Below are 16,913 nucleotides of genomic sequence, written 5' to 3'. Positions count from 1 at the left end.
AACTGAGCCATACAGGTCCCCCTCCCATTGCAACTTTAATTACTAGAATCAAAGCCTCTGAATGGCTCTCCTAACCCATTAAGAGAAAAAGAACTTTGAGTGAGACTAACACAAGGTAATTACTAAACTAAGCCAAAATCCTTTGTCATGCTCTTGGCAATGAATTATGGAAACTCCAGAGCCCCATAAGAGGTCTAAAGGGGGAAAAAAAAATGTTGACGACAAATTTCAGGGACCTTGGTTTCTCATTAAAAATACGTTTTAGAAACTGTTTTACGTTACCTTGCTAAGGCAGTTGTAAAGCAGGGAAACGGGGGCAGCACTTCAGCAAACTGCAGCTTTCATTTCTCTCTTAAAATGGAAACAATAAAAACACAATTAAAAATAAAATTAAGAAAACATAATCTGAAAGAGTATTTTGATTCTTTTTCTAATTAAAGCTCTGCAATTAAAGTTTTGCAGGAGAGCCACCTGTGTTTTTAATCTCCCTGTCCACAAAGGGCTAATACAGGCACAGGATTTGAGATTGTCTCCTACACTCAGAGCTGGAAAGGACCTTGGAGAACCTTCTAGTCTGCCTATCTCATTTTACAAATTGGAAACTGAGGCCAAGCAGGGTGACTTCTTCTCTCCTTAATCCTCTCTTTCATATATGGGTGTGCATATGAGTGTGTGTGTGTGTGTATGTGTGTGTGTGTTTTCTCTCAGAGGGCTTGGAAAGTCGGAGTCTGTACAGTTTTAACATAATTCACACACTCAATATAGGACTTTCTTTCCAGGGCCCTAATTTGCCTTCTAGTATGAAGGCAGAGGTTCAATAAGCACCAAATTTTACCCAGTACACCTCAAAATGTGCAATTTTGGGGAACCTGGGTGGCTTAGTCAGTTAAGCATCTGACTCTTGGTTTCAGCTGAGGTCATGATCTTGTGGTTCCTGGAATCAAGCCCCACAATGAGCTTCGCACTGACCGCTTGGAGCCTGCTTGGGCTTCTATCTCTCCCTCTCTTGTTGCCCCTCCCCCCACTTGCATTCTCTTTCTTTCTCTCTCTCTCAAAATCAACTTTAAAAAAATGTGCATTTTTTGCCTAAGTGGACTTACAAACAATTGAGACAGTAATGCTTTTTTGTGAAAATCTAATGGAAATACAGTGTGTGCCTTCACCCCTCCTGCACTAAAATAAACCGAATGTAACGTTCCTTCACGACCCAAGCTTAGTCTAATAAACTGCTGTGGTACTCCAGAGGAGCCAGTGCAGAAGTTCCGGCATGTAGACACATGCACATTGGCGCCAAAACCTACCATCATAAAAAAAAATCCACCACTTAGAATTTAGTGGATTACTTCTTTTTCATATAAATGTAGTGATTGTTTATAAAATACACAGTTCAAAATTGACCTAAGAAATAATGGGCTTTCGCAGGTCACAGGACTGCCCTTGAGAATTAATGTAGATTAGGTCACACCCCAAGAGGCGGGGGGCAGTGAGGGAGGGAACCACAAGGATGAAGTGGAACAGAACTCTTGTTTGGTCCATACTTATTATGTGCCCCAAACTTTCACTCATCCCCTTTAACTATACTGTGAGGGAAGAAATATTTTTCTCATTTTACAGATAACAAAACTGAGGCCCTGAAAGATTAAATAACTTGCCCCAGGCCACAGAGCAAAAAGGAAAAGAGCAAGGTTATGACCAGAGCTTGCCATAGTCCCAGGCCTGCACATTCTCTCTGCAGGATGCTGTCCCAGAAAGCAGAGTCACCGGGCCATTATCTTCAATGCTTCTCTGTTACCATACCAGCAACTATTTTGTGTGAAATGAGAAACCACCCCAAAATTTCATGGTTTAAAACAATGGACATTTCATTTGCTCACCATTCGGGGATTACGGCCTGGGCTGAGCTGGGTAACTCTGTTGATTTTGCCAGTGTTCACTATGAATTCATTCAGCTGGTAGGTCAGCCGGGGCCTGGGCTTGGCTAGGCCCTGAATGGCTGGGCTTTTCTCTCAGGGCCACTCCCTCTTACATAGCATCTCCCATGGCCTCTCCACATAGCTCCAGCAGAGTAAGAGAGTCCTTATAAAGGAGATCAGGGCTAAGAGCCTGGAAGCAGAACTTCTCAAGGCTTAGACCAGGAAGCTGTTTAGGATCCCTCTGCCACTTCCAGTCATTTAGAATAAGTCACAGTCTCTATTCCAGTTCCAGGAGAGAACACAATACAAGGGCAAATTCAGGGAGATGTGGATCATTGGAGGCCAGCAATGTAACAGTGGTCGCCAGAAACTTCTTCAATGTTGTCCACACCAACTCTAAATTTTGCTGTGTCTTCTGTCCCTATAATTTCCTTATATCTAGTTTTTCTCTCTTTTCCTGTAACTTTCTCCATTTACTCTCACCAGTTCTCAGCTTTCCTGCATAGTAACTGGCCTTCCATAGCCAGCTGCAAACTGAGGATTCCTTTCCTTCATGTCTGTGAACCAACAAATCACAATTGTGTCAACTCCGCTCTCCATCTATGCAGCTCAGGTGTTCTACTCACAGAGATTCCTTTGGATTTTGGTCGCTTTTTGTCTTGCTTTTGCTTTTGCATCTGGCTCCAAACCTGGAAGTACAGTTTAAGGAAAAGAAGATATCTGTGAATCAAGAAGCAACTGAAGTGAATACCCTTACATGTTTTGCCCTTATACATACAATCTAGAATTTGAGATCTTTAGTTTTACCTACAAGAAGGCAAGATATCTGGATCAATGGCCAAGTCAACAAATCAATGTTTGCCATGTTTTACATGCTTTAAATTTCCTTAGCCATCATTCACCAGGGCACGGAAAGAAGAGGGGGCTGCAGGAATCAGATAATTCCAAGCATTACATTCTGGTTCACAGCGGGCTGCATCTTACATGAAGCTAAGATGAGATCAGATTACATTTCCATTGAATCCTTCAACCTGTCTGATCACTGCTTTGATCTGTCAGGAGAGATTCAGGAATACCAAGAATTAGCCAGGGCCAGGAGATACCACCAGCATGAGAAGGGAAAAGGAAATGAGAAAAAGAAATTCTAAAACAGACCAGGTGAAGATCCTTGCAGAAGGGATCATACATAGGTTTCCATCTGAAGTACTAGGGAATTAAAATGAAAATTAATGGGTGCTTGTGTGGCTCAGTTGGTAGAGCATCTGAGTCTCGATCTCAGGGTTATAAGCTCATGCCCCAGTTTGGCATGGAGACTACTAAAAAATAAAAAAAAAAAAGTTAAAATAAAAACTGAAATGTGAATTACCCTTCAAGAGTGTCTAAATTCATTCACTGATTTTTTTAATGTTTTAAAATTTATATTTGAGAGAGAGAGACAGAGTGTGATTGAGGGAGGGGCAGAGAGAGGGAGACACAAAATGTGAAGCAGTCTCCAGGTTATGCCTTGTCAGCACAGAGCACAATGCGGGGCACAAACTCATGAACCATGAGACCAAGGCTTGAGCCAACTCATGAACCATGAGACCAATACTTGAGCCAAGCTTAACTGAGCAACCCAGGCACCCCCATTCAATGATAATGTTTATCACTTTTTCTTTTATTCTGCTCCCTGAGGGCAGTCATTGGATCCTTGATTGTTGGATTACATCTACACCAGACATTTAGGGGCAAAAATGAAGGGACTTCAATTCAACTTGACTATTTATACATCTGAATTGCTCAAGTGAAGAAGGCACCTGAGATAAAATGTCTTCATTATTATTTTAGATTAATTCATTGACTCTTATCTGTGCCCTATAGTCACAAACATCAAAAGCTGATTGAAAATGTGCATAAATTCATACATAAATGAATTATACATAAATTCATTATAACCCTCATAATGATTTACACAAAATCCAATTAACATTCTATGAAACTTCAGGAGAATCTAACGAGATTCTGATATTCACAGGAAGAAAAATAAATAATTTTGTCACAGAAAATTTTGAAGGAAGAATATGAGATGGAACTAGCCACACTAGATATTTAAATGTAACACCATATAATTAAAATAATCTACTACTGAAAGAAGAAAAAAATGTATATAATTACAGAACACAGACTAGCTAGTCCAGAAACTGATTTTGTTCCGTATAAGAATTTGCTAGAAAATAAAAATGACACCACCAGAAAGGAAGAGCTATTTCATGAACTTGTAAAGGAATAACTCAGTAGGAATTTAAGTAAAATAAAATTAGTTTAGATTCATCCCTCATAGTGCATACTAAAATAAATCCCAGATATATGAAAATAGTAAATATTTTAAAAACTAGCCTTTTCCAAATGCCCAAACAAGGTGTTATACCTGCAAATTTAGAACCCAGGATGATTTCCTAAGCTTCAAATCCTTTTAAGAAATCATAACACAAAAGACCCAGCTGTTCAGATTACATAAAATGGAAAACTTCTATTTGTTACAGGGGAAAAAAATCATAAACAACTTCTAAAAAAGTAGATTTGGAAAATTATATTCAGGAAGCTTGGAAAAAAAGCAACTTTAGAAAGACATTATTTTACTATGACCTTTGTTCAGGGTAACAGAATTAATCTCCTTAAACCCCATTTTCTTATGACGTTTCCTTGTTACAAGAGTTTAGGGATTCTGTCACTTACCATTCTCTGATCTCAGCCATTTTAGAAGATATATACTCGACATATCCCTATACCAGCTGCACCTGATATTTATTTAATAATTTTCTTTAAATCAACTCTGTTTCACTTAAATAAACTAACTTTGTTCTAACCAATAATTTCTGTGAAATTGCTGTTAGATGTGATTAAAATTTAAATCAGTAAACTCTGGGCAAAGCAGATGACCCTCCAAAACATGGGTGAGCCTCATCCAATCAGGTGAAGGACTTAAAAGGAAAAACTGAAGTCCTCTGAAGAAGGAATTCTGCCTCCAGACTGCCTTAAGATTCAAGACTGCAACATCAACTGCTGCTGGAATTTCCAGCCTGCTGGCCTGCACTGCAGATTTTAAACTTGCCAACTACCACACTCAAAAGAGCCAACTCCTTAAAACAAATCCCCACTCTTACGCCTCTGTCTCTCTGCCTCTCTGTTTCTTTCTGTTCTCTGTTGCTCTGTATGTGGGTGTGTATATATACATATCCCATCCTATTGGCTCTGTTTCTCTGGAGAACCCTGAGTAATAATACACTGACCAGCCTTCAGGAACACTGACTTTCCAAATCACATTCAAATGTCTTGGCCTGGATGCCAATGCTTACCTTAAACTAGCTCCTCCTTCCTAGTCCACATTCACTTCGTGTGACTTTCCACTGCACACTCTGCTTTACTCTAGCTGGTCACCTCACATCTTTGAGCTCAGCATTCTGCTGAGGATACCATGATTTGCCAGGCCTCCCCTTCCTGGCTTCAAGGCCTGGATCAGTTTCCACATGAGGAGCTAAGGAAGAAATAAAAACTGGAATAATATTCTCACACCTAGAAATATGTAAAACCAGCTTTGTCAGGTAAGATTTCATCTCACGTGCCAGGTCGGACTAATTGGTGGCAGTTACCTGATTTTAAGAAGGATTCGGGGGCTCTCTCTTTCTGAAAGAATGCAGGCATCTATTAGTGATGTATGACAGTGGGAGGGTGAGAAGGGCCAGAGTGGTAATGAACTTGGTACATAACTGCCATCTCTGGCTTACTTATTAAGGAAACTGGCAAGACTATTTTCCTGGGCCCTTTCCAATGCCTTTTCAAGCAAGGCATTAGATGTATAAATTTCTTACAAAAACTAACCTACATTCTAGTCATTTCCCGTATTTACATATGTAGGGAAAGTCAACAAGAGCATTGAAACAAAGGAAGGAGTACAGAGAACAGGCTACAGTTGCCTCCCAACCATCTCCTTTTTCACACGGTACCAAATGTTAAGAGAGAATTTGCCCGCCGAGATGACTGAGTTTGGGAATACAAACAACCCAAGATGCCAGTGCAGCTATTCGTTGACCACTGCTGCCCAGCACCCAAACACTGGGACATCCTCATAAAATACCTTCGGGAGATCCTTAGGTATGAAAATTCTCTTGGGGCAGCAAAAGTTGCACTGGTCGCTCCCCCCACATCCCTGTCTTCCCATCCCTGAACTGCTGAAACGAGAACAGAAGCAACCCTTTGCAGCACATCAAGATCAGAGTACTTGATACAGATCTTCCTGAAAATCAACCCAACCTGTCCTAGTAGAAAGCCACCATATGTCTGGTTTTCAATGGTTCCTTCCCACAGTCTTTAAGGTTGGGGTCAGGAAGCATGATTTTTCATACAGGTGGGTTAGGTTACTTTCATTCATTCTGGACTTGAACACTGAAGATACAGAGAGAAACTATATTAGTCCTCTGCTTTCAAGGAGCTCCTGGCTTAATTGATAGTCAAAGAATATACAGAAACCTATCTTAGACCAAGGTCAGCAAACTTTGAATGGCATTTGGTGGGAGGTACAGAACACAGGTTGGAAAAGGACTAAGAAAGACAAAAATACCCCCATGGGAACAATCAGGGATATTTGGGAATCAGGCCTCTCTGACTCTAATCACCTTCTCAAAATCATATTTCCTAGGGCAGTCTTACCATATTACCCTAATGACAATCACATGGATGTTTAAATACACATTCTGGGGATATATCTCAAGCCATCTGAATCAGTATCACAAAGGAAAAGAATGGAAATTCAAACATTGGTCCAACACTTCAGGTAAATCTTATTATCAGGGAGCTTGAGAAACGTTTTCAAGAGGAACTTCTATTCCATCCTCAAACAGTTCACCACCCTTTTTCCCCAGCACTGTCCCTTGGCCTGTTAGGCATGTGGCTGTCTAAGAAAATATCAACTTCAATTAACATAATGACCTTTATTTCCAATTTAACAGTAAAATATAACTGTGCTAGTGCAGGGAAAATACAAGTATAGACAACATCACTGGGAGAATTACACAGGCTACTGAAGAAAATTTTCAGCTAATTATGTGTAAAAGAGAGATACTAGAGTCTATGCAGAAGGAAGAAAGCCCATGAACATCTTCCATTAGTGCAGTGTCTGTGGGTGATTTCTTGGGTCTCCAAATCCATTTGCTTCTTCTCAAGTGACTATCAAACCACGAGTTCAGGCCCCAAGAACGGTGTGACGAAGTGCAGAACAACTTTACTGTTTTCAACACTCAGTTGTTGGGTTTTCCACTCACAGAGAATGAAGACAGGATACCTAACTACATGTTGCAGCCTAGTCTGAGTGGATCACACCCCTATGCTGGGGGAGAAAACAAACAGCTTTCTGTGCTATTGAGGTATCAGTGTTGAGAACCTGAAGTGGCCATGCACTGTAAGTGTCTGCATGGAAACCCTTCCTTTAGTCCACACATTTCCTGTGGCCAGCCGGGTCACTGCTTGACTATCCATGACTGCAGATGTAAATGGAAACTTGAACCATGTCTAATGGAAAGCTTTTGCCCTTCTTGGGAATCCAGCTGGCTAACTGCCTCCCACCCCAGAACTCATTGAGCAAGACAAGGCAGTGGAATCTCTGGTGTGTATACAATTTCCTTCATGGTTTTACTTAAATAATCTCACATCACTATGCCCCATGTTCCCCACCCACAATTCATTGCAATGCTTTTTAACCTGCATCATATAATACTATAAAAATAAAAGATGTTAAGAGTTTGCTTGACAGTATATCAAACTCATTTGTTGGCATCAAGCCACATTTTTAAACAATATTTCATTTTTAAGTAATCTCTACTCCTAATATGGGGCTCGAACTCACAACCCCGAGATCAAGAGTCACATGCTCCACTGACTGAGTTAGCCAGGCACCCTGGTATCAAACCATATTTAAATGATAGCCTTTTGTTCCAGTGGGAAAATACGTACAATCTGTTGTTTTTCTCATTTTTAAGCTGGATTCAGTGAAGCTGAATTTACAATAGGTACCCCATTTGAGACAACAGCAAATTGCAGGGAGGGGAAAGTTTGTTCAAAAGCAGACCTGAGAGGTAAATACTGCCAAGTCTGTATTTCATCTTTCTTCCCTAATGATACCTGAGGTAAGACAGGATGCTCTTCATAAAAGGTGACTCACTTTCTAAAATGTTGTACTGCTGACCTGGTAAAAGAGGTTTTGGATAAGGAAGCAATGACAGCTGGGAGGGGAACAGAGTAATTCCTGGGTGTCACTGAGCTGCAGACCAATTTCTACAAACACCAGAACCTGTACTCTGTAGGCCAAACAGTGTATTTAAATGAAGATGCCAAGGAGAGCTGGGTATTCCTTTGTCAACGGCCATCTCTAAATTTTACGGATATAATGTCCAGTCACAAAATGACCCATGGAGTTTCCCGAGATTTCTTGCCCTTTAGGCCACAGTGGAATTTTTCAAAGTATGTTTGCAATAGACAATGATAAGAATTATACTGAAATGATAAAATAGGAGGGTCATGTTTGGAACCCATGTATAGATGACACTTGTTTCATGACAAAAATGAAACTACAGGAAGTGGGGAAAGAATGGTTCACCATAATAAATGGTGCTGGAACACCTGGGCATCCACAGGGGGAAAATGATATTGCATCAGTGACATCAGATAAAAAAATAAATTACACTGTATATTTGACATCTTTCCATCTGTGGTCTATGGACCACTTGCATTCAAGTCATTTGGGTGATTAAATATACAGATTCCCTAGACTACCTTAGACCTGTTGATTCTCTAGGCATGAGACCTAAGAATCCACATTTTTTTTTTTAAATCAAACTCCTCTAGATGATTTTAGCACACAAAAGCCTGAGATTCACCAGCAGAGTGTTTGGCAGATGCTACTGCTCCTCCACGCACATCCCCTTTGTCATCGCAGTGCCCTCATCCCCCAGATGGCATGGGTACTGGCTACTAAGGCTCAACCTCAAGTCTCCCACAGGAAATGTCCTCGCCTCACAGAAGCGTCTGGAGGTGCTTGGGAGTCTACACCAGCCTCTGCTCCCACTCACCCCCAGGGTGGTCCATAGCCAATCGGGTGTAACAGCCCTGCTCCTTTCCACCCCCCACCTTTCCAGCATTCCCTCAGTTTACCGCTTGCAGAAGACTTCCCACCTCAATCTCTGCTTCTAGGGAACACGACCTAAGACACTTTGTATCTCCCAGACAGGCATTAATATCTGGCAAAAATTCTCTAATAAACACATTGAACAAATGATGAATGAACAAATGAAGTAGTAAATGTTAGAAAGACAATGGAAGAAAGCATCAAAGACTTACCCAGGCCTCCAGGAGGGCTGAACTGGTCATGAAAGAACTGCAGTCCTCGATAAGCTAAAAACTTGAGCACAGGAAGACAAGATAGGGTGTAGCTTCCAGAATGGCAGCACAAGAAGGTTCCGTACAAAAACTGGAGAAGGGTCTAACAATTAGACCTGAAGAATAGTGCCTACTGTGTGCCAGAAAATCACTCACACACACTAACAGACTGAGATGATACTAAGCCATCAAAACTGGCACAGGTTTCCTTAAATTCTCTCAGACTTGATTGGCCCCAGAGTTGAGAATGAGATGACTTTGCAAACATGGACTCTGAGGCTGGTTCAGATGCATTTTTGTGAACAATGAGCTGTTGGTAAACAGGTTGCCTCTGAAGACCTGATACCTCATGATAGTGTCCTGGCGACCCTAAAAGTGTGATCTTCTGGAGCCAGCGTTCAACAAGCTGGAAAGATGAGAGAGAGTCCCATGGCATGGAATTTCCATCATAGATGAGGTTCTTTGTAATTTAAGTGGCTCCTCTCTACCTTTACAGCAGTTTGGGAGCTGAGCAGATGGCAGGGGAGGGCTTGACTAAGTGGTGAAGTTTCAGCTGCAAAAGGCAATTCCTAGAATGACAATTCAGAAACTCATTTCCCCTAACACTTATCATATTGGCAGAGGGTTCGTGAATCTTTTCAGGAAAATGAGAAGGAAGCGGTGCATCAGAATAAGGCATCCCCTGTTTGGTCAGGTGATGTGGAAGCAAACACTACCGAATCCGATTCTTCTCTTGTGTTTGCTATTCCCAAGGAAGGGGACCAGACTTGTTTGTAAATTAAATAATACTGAAGAGGCTAAAGCTCAGGGTCTTCAATGTAACAAACCTCCAGCACACAGAGCAACTGCTGAATGCATTCTGAAGCCCAGTGTATGATAGTTTCAGCTGAGCTGTTCCAACTCTAGCTGGCATTACAGATCCTTGTAGCTTCTAGTTGTATCTTATAAAGAAACAGGGAGGTTGTAGAAAGAGCCTAATCTGGACTCAAATCCTGCCTCTGATACTAAATAACTATATGATCTTGAACAAATTACTTTTCCTTGCTGATCCTGTTTCCAAAAATGTAAAACTGGGGTGGAATTTGGGGAGGAGATAATGGCAATCTCAAGGAATGTCATAAGAATTTGGTGTGATGATGTGTATGAAAGTAATTGGCAGATAATAGACCTTAAAGTGGTATCAGTTGTTTTTTATTTGTTTTTGTTATTTGTTTTCCTTCTAGTCTGCCTAGCTCAGCAGAAGTTTATGTCAAAATAACTGTTGTGCTTTCAAATTATTTCAGTTCTGGCTCATCTATTATTTTTTCTTTACCTTCAAACAACTTTAATATTAAAATATTTAATAAAAAATGTTTGTTTTTCTTGAAATTCTATGGCCCTTATTCTGTGTGCATGAAGCTCTAAGGTTAAGCTTTTTGGGATTTTAATTTTGATCCTCTACAATGTGCACATAACAGGGGGCACCTGGGTGGCTCAGTTGGTTACATATCCAACTTCAGCTCAGGTCATGATCTTGCAGTTTGTGAGTTCAAGCCTCACATTGGATTCTGTGCTGACAGCTCTGAGCCTGGAGCATGCCTCAGATTATATGTCTCCCTCTTTCTCTGCCCCTCCCCACTTGCACTCTATCTCTCTCTCAAAAATAATAAACATTAAAAAGAAAATTTAAGAACACACACATAACAGAAACTGTAAATGAATTTCATATTCAGAGGGTATATATATGTATCGTCTGATGAGAGACCATAAGACAAGGTAAGGGCCAAGCACAAGCTAGCACAATGCCCCCACCCCCTAGGTGGGATTTGTGTGATATTCCTCAGGTGCTCCTAACTGCCCAAGAACAAAGGAAACAAAGAACACAAATGGTTAAAATGATAGCCTCCAACAGTACACAAATACCTTAGTAATACTACAAGAAAAGGGATATCTTATCAATAGCCCAAAGTCCAGGAATTCCCTACTAACTTAATGTTAATGCTTTGCTAGAGGGGAAAAAAACAACCATATCTTGACAACAGCTAGGCTTCCAGTACCTGTGAGTCTTACTTAGCATATGGAAATCCCATTAAGAAACTTCCTCTTGGCCATGATGGTGGAGCAGCATGCAACTTCTTTTTGCCTCTCTCTTCCCTGAAACCAGCTAGATCAACACTGAGCCATCTTGCCCACCTAGAAAATTGATCTGAGGATTAAGACAACAATCTGCAAACTTGAACCACAGAACTTGGAAGGTACACAGTGCAAAGAGATGAACTGGGGGAGAGAGAAGTCACGGAGGGTAGGGAGTTGTTTTTGCTTGCAGAGAAAGGACAGAGACAGGGGGAGAGTACAGGAAAAGCACTCCCCCCTGAAAGCAGCTGGAAAGAAAGAGAAAGAGTGGACTGAACAAAAAAAGGGAGAAAGGAGAAAGGACAGGGTTTAAATTCCATTAAGATGCTATAAACAGGGGAGCACAGAGTCTGAAACTCTGTAGCTCGATACGTGGTAGAGCTCTGGTGGGAAAGGCAATTCCCTAGGAGGAGGCATCAAGGTCTGAAGGCTCCTCAGGCCACACGCAGAGAGGCAGATTCCCTACTGGGAGTACATTTTGTAGAGGCTGCATGGCCTCTTCACACTCAGAGGTCCCAGTGGACCCAGCAAACAGCCACATTTGCTGCTGTTGGAACAAAGACATTAAGGGTGAAGCCTGGCACCAGATGGGTGTTGTGATTTACTATAGTCCCTGAACCACTGCTGCTACATGATCATGTGAACTTTTTCTGTGCTGGGCTGGCACCTGCAGTCTCTGGGCATCTGCAGCAGCACCATCATGTTAACATACCAGGGGGTGGGCCAGCACCTGGCCATTGTCGGCAAGACCTTCTCTCAGAGGGTCTGAAAGGGTCAAAGCTGCAGGGCCCTCAGAAGTGAGGGGTTTGGAAATAGCCCCATCTGAGATAAAATTCAGTAGGCAGGTGCCACCTCATAGCCTGATGGCTTGGTCACAGACAGTGTGGACACCAGGAGTGTATAGAATCCAGAGACCAAAGAGGGGTGTTTGATTGTCTGCCAGCAAGAGCACAGAGTTCTCTGCCAGCAATACCAGGGACTGGGTAGCTGGGTAACGCCAATTTCACCGCTCCTATGCATGCTCATACATGCCTACATGCACCATAAACAATCCATCCCAGTAAACTAAGCAGCACCATCCAGTGGAGAACAGAGCCACTACACCAAGCCCTGCCCAACTGGGCCAACTGCGCTCTAGAGGAATACCACAAATCTCTCCTCCTGCTTAGTATACAGACTATAAAGTGCTTCAGAGAGGAACTTCTAGGGGAAACTGGATGTTATTTCAATTGTATCTCATTCTGTTCACAGGTCCATCTATTCAATTTTTTTCCTTTTTCTTTTCTTATTCTTGAATACAAAAAGACAAAAAATTCATGTTTATTTTTCATTTTATAAAAGAGATTTTTATGCAATTTTTCTACTATATTTTTTTACTTTTTTGTAAAATTTTTTAAATGTTATTTTACTTTCATCATTTCATTTTATTCTACTTTATTGTATTCACTTTTTTAATTTTCAAGTGTTTTCCTTTCCTTTTCTTTTTTATTCCCTCTATTCTTCCAAGCTTCTGTCAACAACCAGACCAAAACACATCTAGGAGCTGGCAGGATTTATTTGATTTTTTGTGTTGTTTTTAACTTTTAACTTTTTTTATTTTTATTTTTTAACGTTTATTTATTTTTGAGAAGAGAGAGACAGAGCATGAACGGGGGAGGGTCAGAGAGAGAGGGAGACACAGAATCTGAAACAGGGTCCAGGCTCCGAGCAGTCAGCACAGAGCCCGACGCGGGGCTCGAACTCACATACCGCAAGATCGTGACCTGAGCCGAAGTCGGACGCTTAACCAACTGAGCCACCCAGGCGCCCCAACTTTTGACTTTTTTATTGTTTTTTATTTTAATTCTTCTTCTTCCTTCAAAATGATGACACGAAGGAATTCACCCCAAAAGAAAGAACAAGAAATGACAGGCAGGGACTTAATCAACACAGATACATGCAAGATGTCTGAACCAGAATTCAGAATCATGATAATAAGAATACTACCTGAGGTTGAAAAAAGCATATGATCCCTTTCTGTGGAGTTAAAAGAAGTAAAATCTAGTCAGGATGAAATTAAAAATGTTGTAACTGAGCTGCAATCTCGAATGTATACCACGATGACAAGGATAGATTAAGCAGAGCAGTGAGTCAGTGATATAGAGGACAAACTTACAGATAATAATGAAGCAGAAGAAAAGAGGGAAACTAAGGCAAAGAGCATGATATAAGAATTAGAGAACTCAGTGCCTCATTAAAAAGGAATAACATCCAAATCATAGGGGTCCCAGAAGATGAAGAGAGAGGAAAAAGGGGTAGAAGGTTTATGTGAGCTAATCATACTGGAAAATCTTCCTAACCTGGGGAAAGACACAGACATCAAAATCCAGGAAGCACAGAGGACTCCCATTAGATTCAACAAAAACCAACTATCAACAAGGTATATCAGAATCAGGTTCACAACATACTCAGGAAAGAAAAGAATAATGGAAGCAGCAAGGGAAAAAAAAAGATCTTAACCTACAGTGAAGAAGATCAGGCTCTCAGCAGACCTATCCACAGAAACTTGGCAGGCCAGAAAGGAGTGGCAGGATATATTCAATGTGCTGAATTGGAAATATATGCAGTCAAGAATTCTTTATCCAGCAAGGCTGTCATTCAAAATAAGAGAGAGGAAAAGTTTCCCAGACAAACAAAAATTATAGGAATTCATGACCACTAAATCAACCCTGCAAGAAATTTTCAGGGGAACTCTCTGAGGGCAGAAAAGATGGAAAAAAAAAAAAAAAAAGAAAAAAAAAGACCAAAAGCAACAAAGACTGGAAAGGACCAGAGAACACCTCCAGAAATTCCAACTCTACAGGCAACATAATGGCAATAAATTCATATCTTTCAGAACTCACACTAAATGTCAAGGGACTAAATGCTCCAATCAAAAGACATAGGGCAATACAATGGATAAGAAAATAAGATCCATCTATATGCTATTTACAAGAGACAAGTAAGGGGATGGAGAACCATCTATCATGCTAACAGTTACCAAAAGAAAGCCAGGGTACCCATAAGAGAAGAAGAAATCTAGAGTAAAATCTAGATTTTAAAATAAAGACTTTGACAAGAGATGAAGAAGGGCATTATATCATAATTAAGGGGTCTATCCACCAAGAAGACCTAACAATTGTAAACATTTATGCTCCAAACATGGAGGAACCCAAATATATAAATCAATTAATCACAAACATAAAGGAAATCATTGATAACAATACCATAATAGTAGGGTACTTCAACACCCCACTTACAACAGAGGACAGATAATCTAAACAGAAAATCAACAAGGAAATAGTGGCTTTGAATGAAACACTGGGCTGCATGGAGTTAACAGATGTATTCAGAACATTTCATCCTAAAGCACCAGAATACAGATTCTTCTCAAGCACACATGGAACATTCTTCAGAACAGATCACATACTGGGACACAAATCAGCCCTCAATTAGTACAAAAATATTGAGACCATACCATGCATATTTTCAGACCACAACGCTATGAAACTCAAAATCAACCACAAGAAAAAATTTGGAAAGATAAATAATTGGAGAATAAAGAACATCCTATTAAAAACTGAATGGGCTAACCAATAAGTTAAAGGGGAAATTAAAGAGTACATAGAAGCCAATGAAAATGATAACACCACAGTCCAAAACCTCTTGAATGCAGCAAAGGCCGTCAATAGAGAGAAGTATATAGCAATCCAGGCCTTCCTAAAGAAGGAAGAAAGGTCTAATACAAAACCTAAACTTACACCTTAAAGAGCTGGAAAAAGAACAGCAAATAAAGCCCAAAACCAGCAGAAGACAGGGAATAATACAGATTAGAGCATAAATAAATACCATTGCAACAAACAAACAAACAAACAAACAAAAACTAGTAGAACAGATCAATGAAACCAGAAGCTGGTTCTTTGAAAGAATTTAAAAAATTGATAAACCCCTAGCCAGTTTTATCAAAAAGAAAAAGGAAAGGACCAAAATAAATAAAATCAAGAATGAAGGAGGAAAGATCACAATCAGCACAGCAAAACACAAACAATAATAAGAGAATATCATAAGCAAATATATGCCAATAAAATGGGCAATCTGAAGAACTGGACAAATTCCTAGAAACATATAAAGTACCAAAACTGAAACAAGAAGAAATAGAAAATTTGAACAGGCCCATAACCAGTAAAGAAATTGAATTATTAATCAAAAATCTCCCAAAAAACGAATCCAGGGCCAGATAGTTTCCCAGGGGAATTCTATGAAACATTTAAAGAAGAGTTAACACCTATTCTCTTGAAGCTGTCCCAAAAAATAGAAATGGAAGGAAAACTTCCAAACTCTTTCTATGAAGCCAGCATTACCTTGATTCCTAAATCAGGCACAGATACCACAAAAAGGAGAACTACAGACCAATTTCCCTGATGAACATGGATGCAAAAATCCTCAACAAGATATCCACAAAACAATCAATGTGATAAATCACACCAATAAAAGAAAGGACAAGAACCATATGTTCCTCTCAATAGATGCAGAGAAAGCATGTGACAAAATACAGCATCCTTTCTTGATAAAAACCCTCAAGAATGTTGGGATAGAAGGATTGTACCTCAAGATCATAAATCCATATATGAAAGATCCACCGCTAATATCATCCTCAATGAGGAAAAACTGCGAGCTTTCCCCCTAAGGTCATGAACACGACAGGGATGTCCACTCTCACCACTGTTATTCAACATAGTATTGGAAGTCCTAGCCTCAGCAATCAGACAACACAAAGGAATAAAAGCATCCAAATTGGCAAGGAGGAACTCAAACTTTCACTCTTCACAGATGACATGATACTGTATATGGAAACCCAAAAGATTCCACCAAAAAAAAATTGCTAGAACTGATCCATGAATTCAGCAAAGTCACAGGATATAAAATCAATGCACAAAAACAGGCTGCATTTTTATACACCAATAATGAAGCAACAGAAAGAAATCAAGGCATTGATTCCATTTACAATTGAACCAAGAATCATAAAATATCTAGAAATAAACCTAACCAAAGAGGTGAATAACCTATACACTGAAAACTGTACAAAGCTCATGAAAGAAATTGAAGACACACACACAAAAAAGGGAAAATAATCCATGCTCATGGATTGGAAGAACAAATATTGTTAAAATGACAATGCTACCCAAAGCAATCTACATATTCAATGCAATCTCTATCAAAATAACCCCAGCATTCTTCACAGAGCTAGAACAAACAATCCTAAAATTTGTATGGAACCAGAAAAGACCCCAAATTGCCAAAGCAATCCTGAAATAGAAAACCAAAGCTGGAGGTATCACAATCCTGAACTTCAAGATGTATTACAGATGTATCCAAGATGTATCATCAAGACAGTATGCTACTGGCACAAAAACAGACATTCTGTTCAATGGAACAGAATAGAGAACCCAGAAATGGACCCAC

At 40.1% G+C, this 16,913-nt stretch overlaps 1 long non-coding RNA gene across 1 annotated transcript; it reads right to left on the bottom strand.

Moving 5' to 3' along the window:
* Positions 1-282: 282 nt before the first annotated feature.
* LOC122233208 lies at positions 283-2,582 on the bottom strand. The gene is made up of 2 exons (XR_006210715.1): positions 2,540-2,582; positions 283-351 (listed from the first exon to the last, which is right to left on the bottom strand). It is a non-coding gene; the product is annotated as an uncharacterized LOC122233208 (long non-coding RNA).
* Positions 2,583-16,913: the final 14,331 nt, after the last annotated feature.

The sequence above is a fragment of the Panthera tigris genome, chromosome D4, assembly GCF_018350195.1.
Source record: "Panthera tigris isolate Pti1 chromosome D4, P.tigris_Pti1_mat1.1, whole genome shotgun sequence".
In the NCBI taxonomy this organism is placed as follows: Eukaryota; Metazoa; Chordata; class Mammalia; order Carnivora; family Felidae; genus Panthera; species Panthera tigris.
This window is presented reverse-complemented; position numbering and strand designations above follow the sequence as displayed.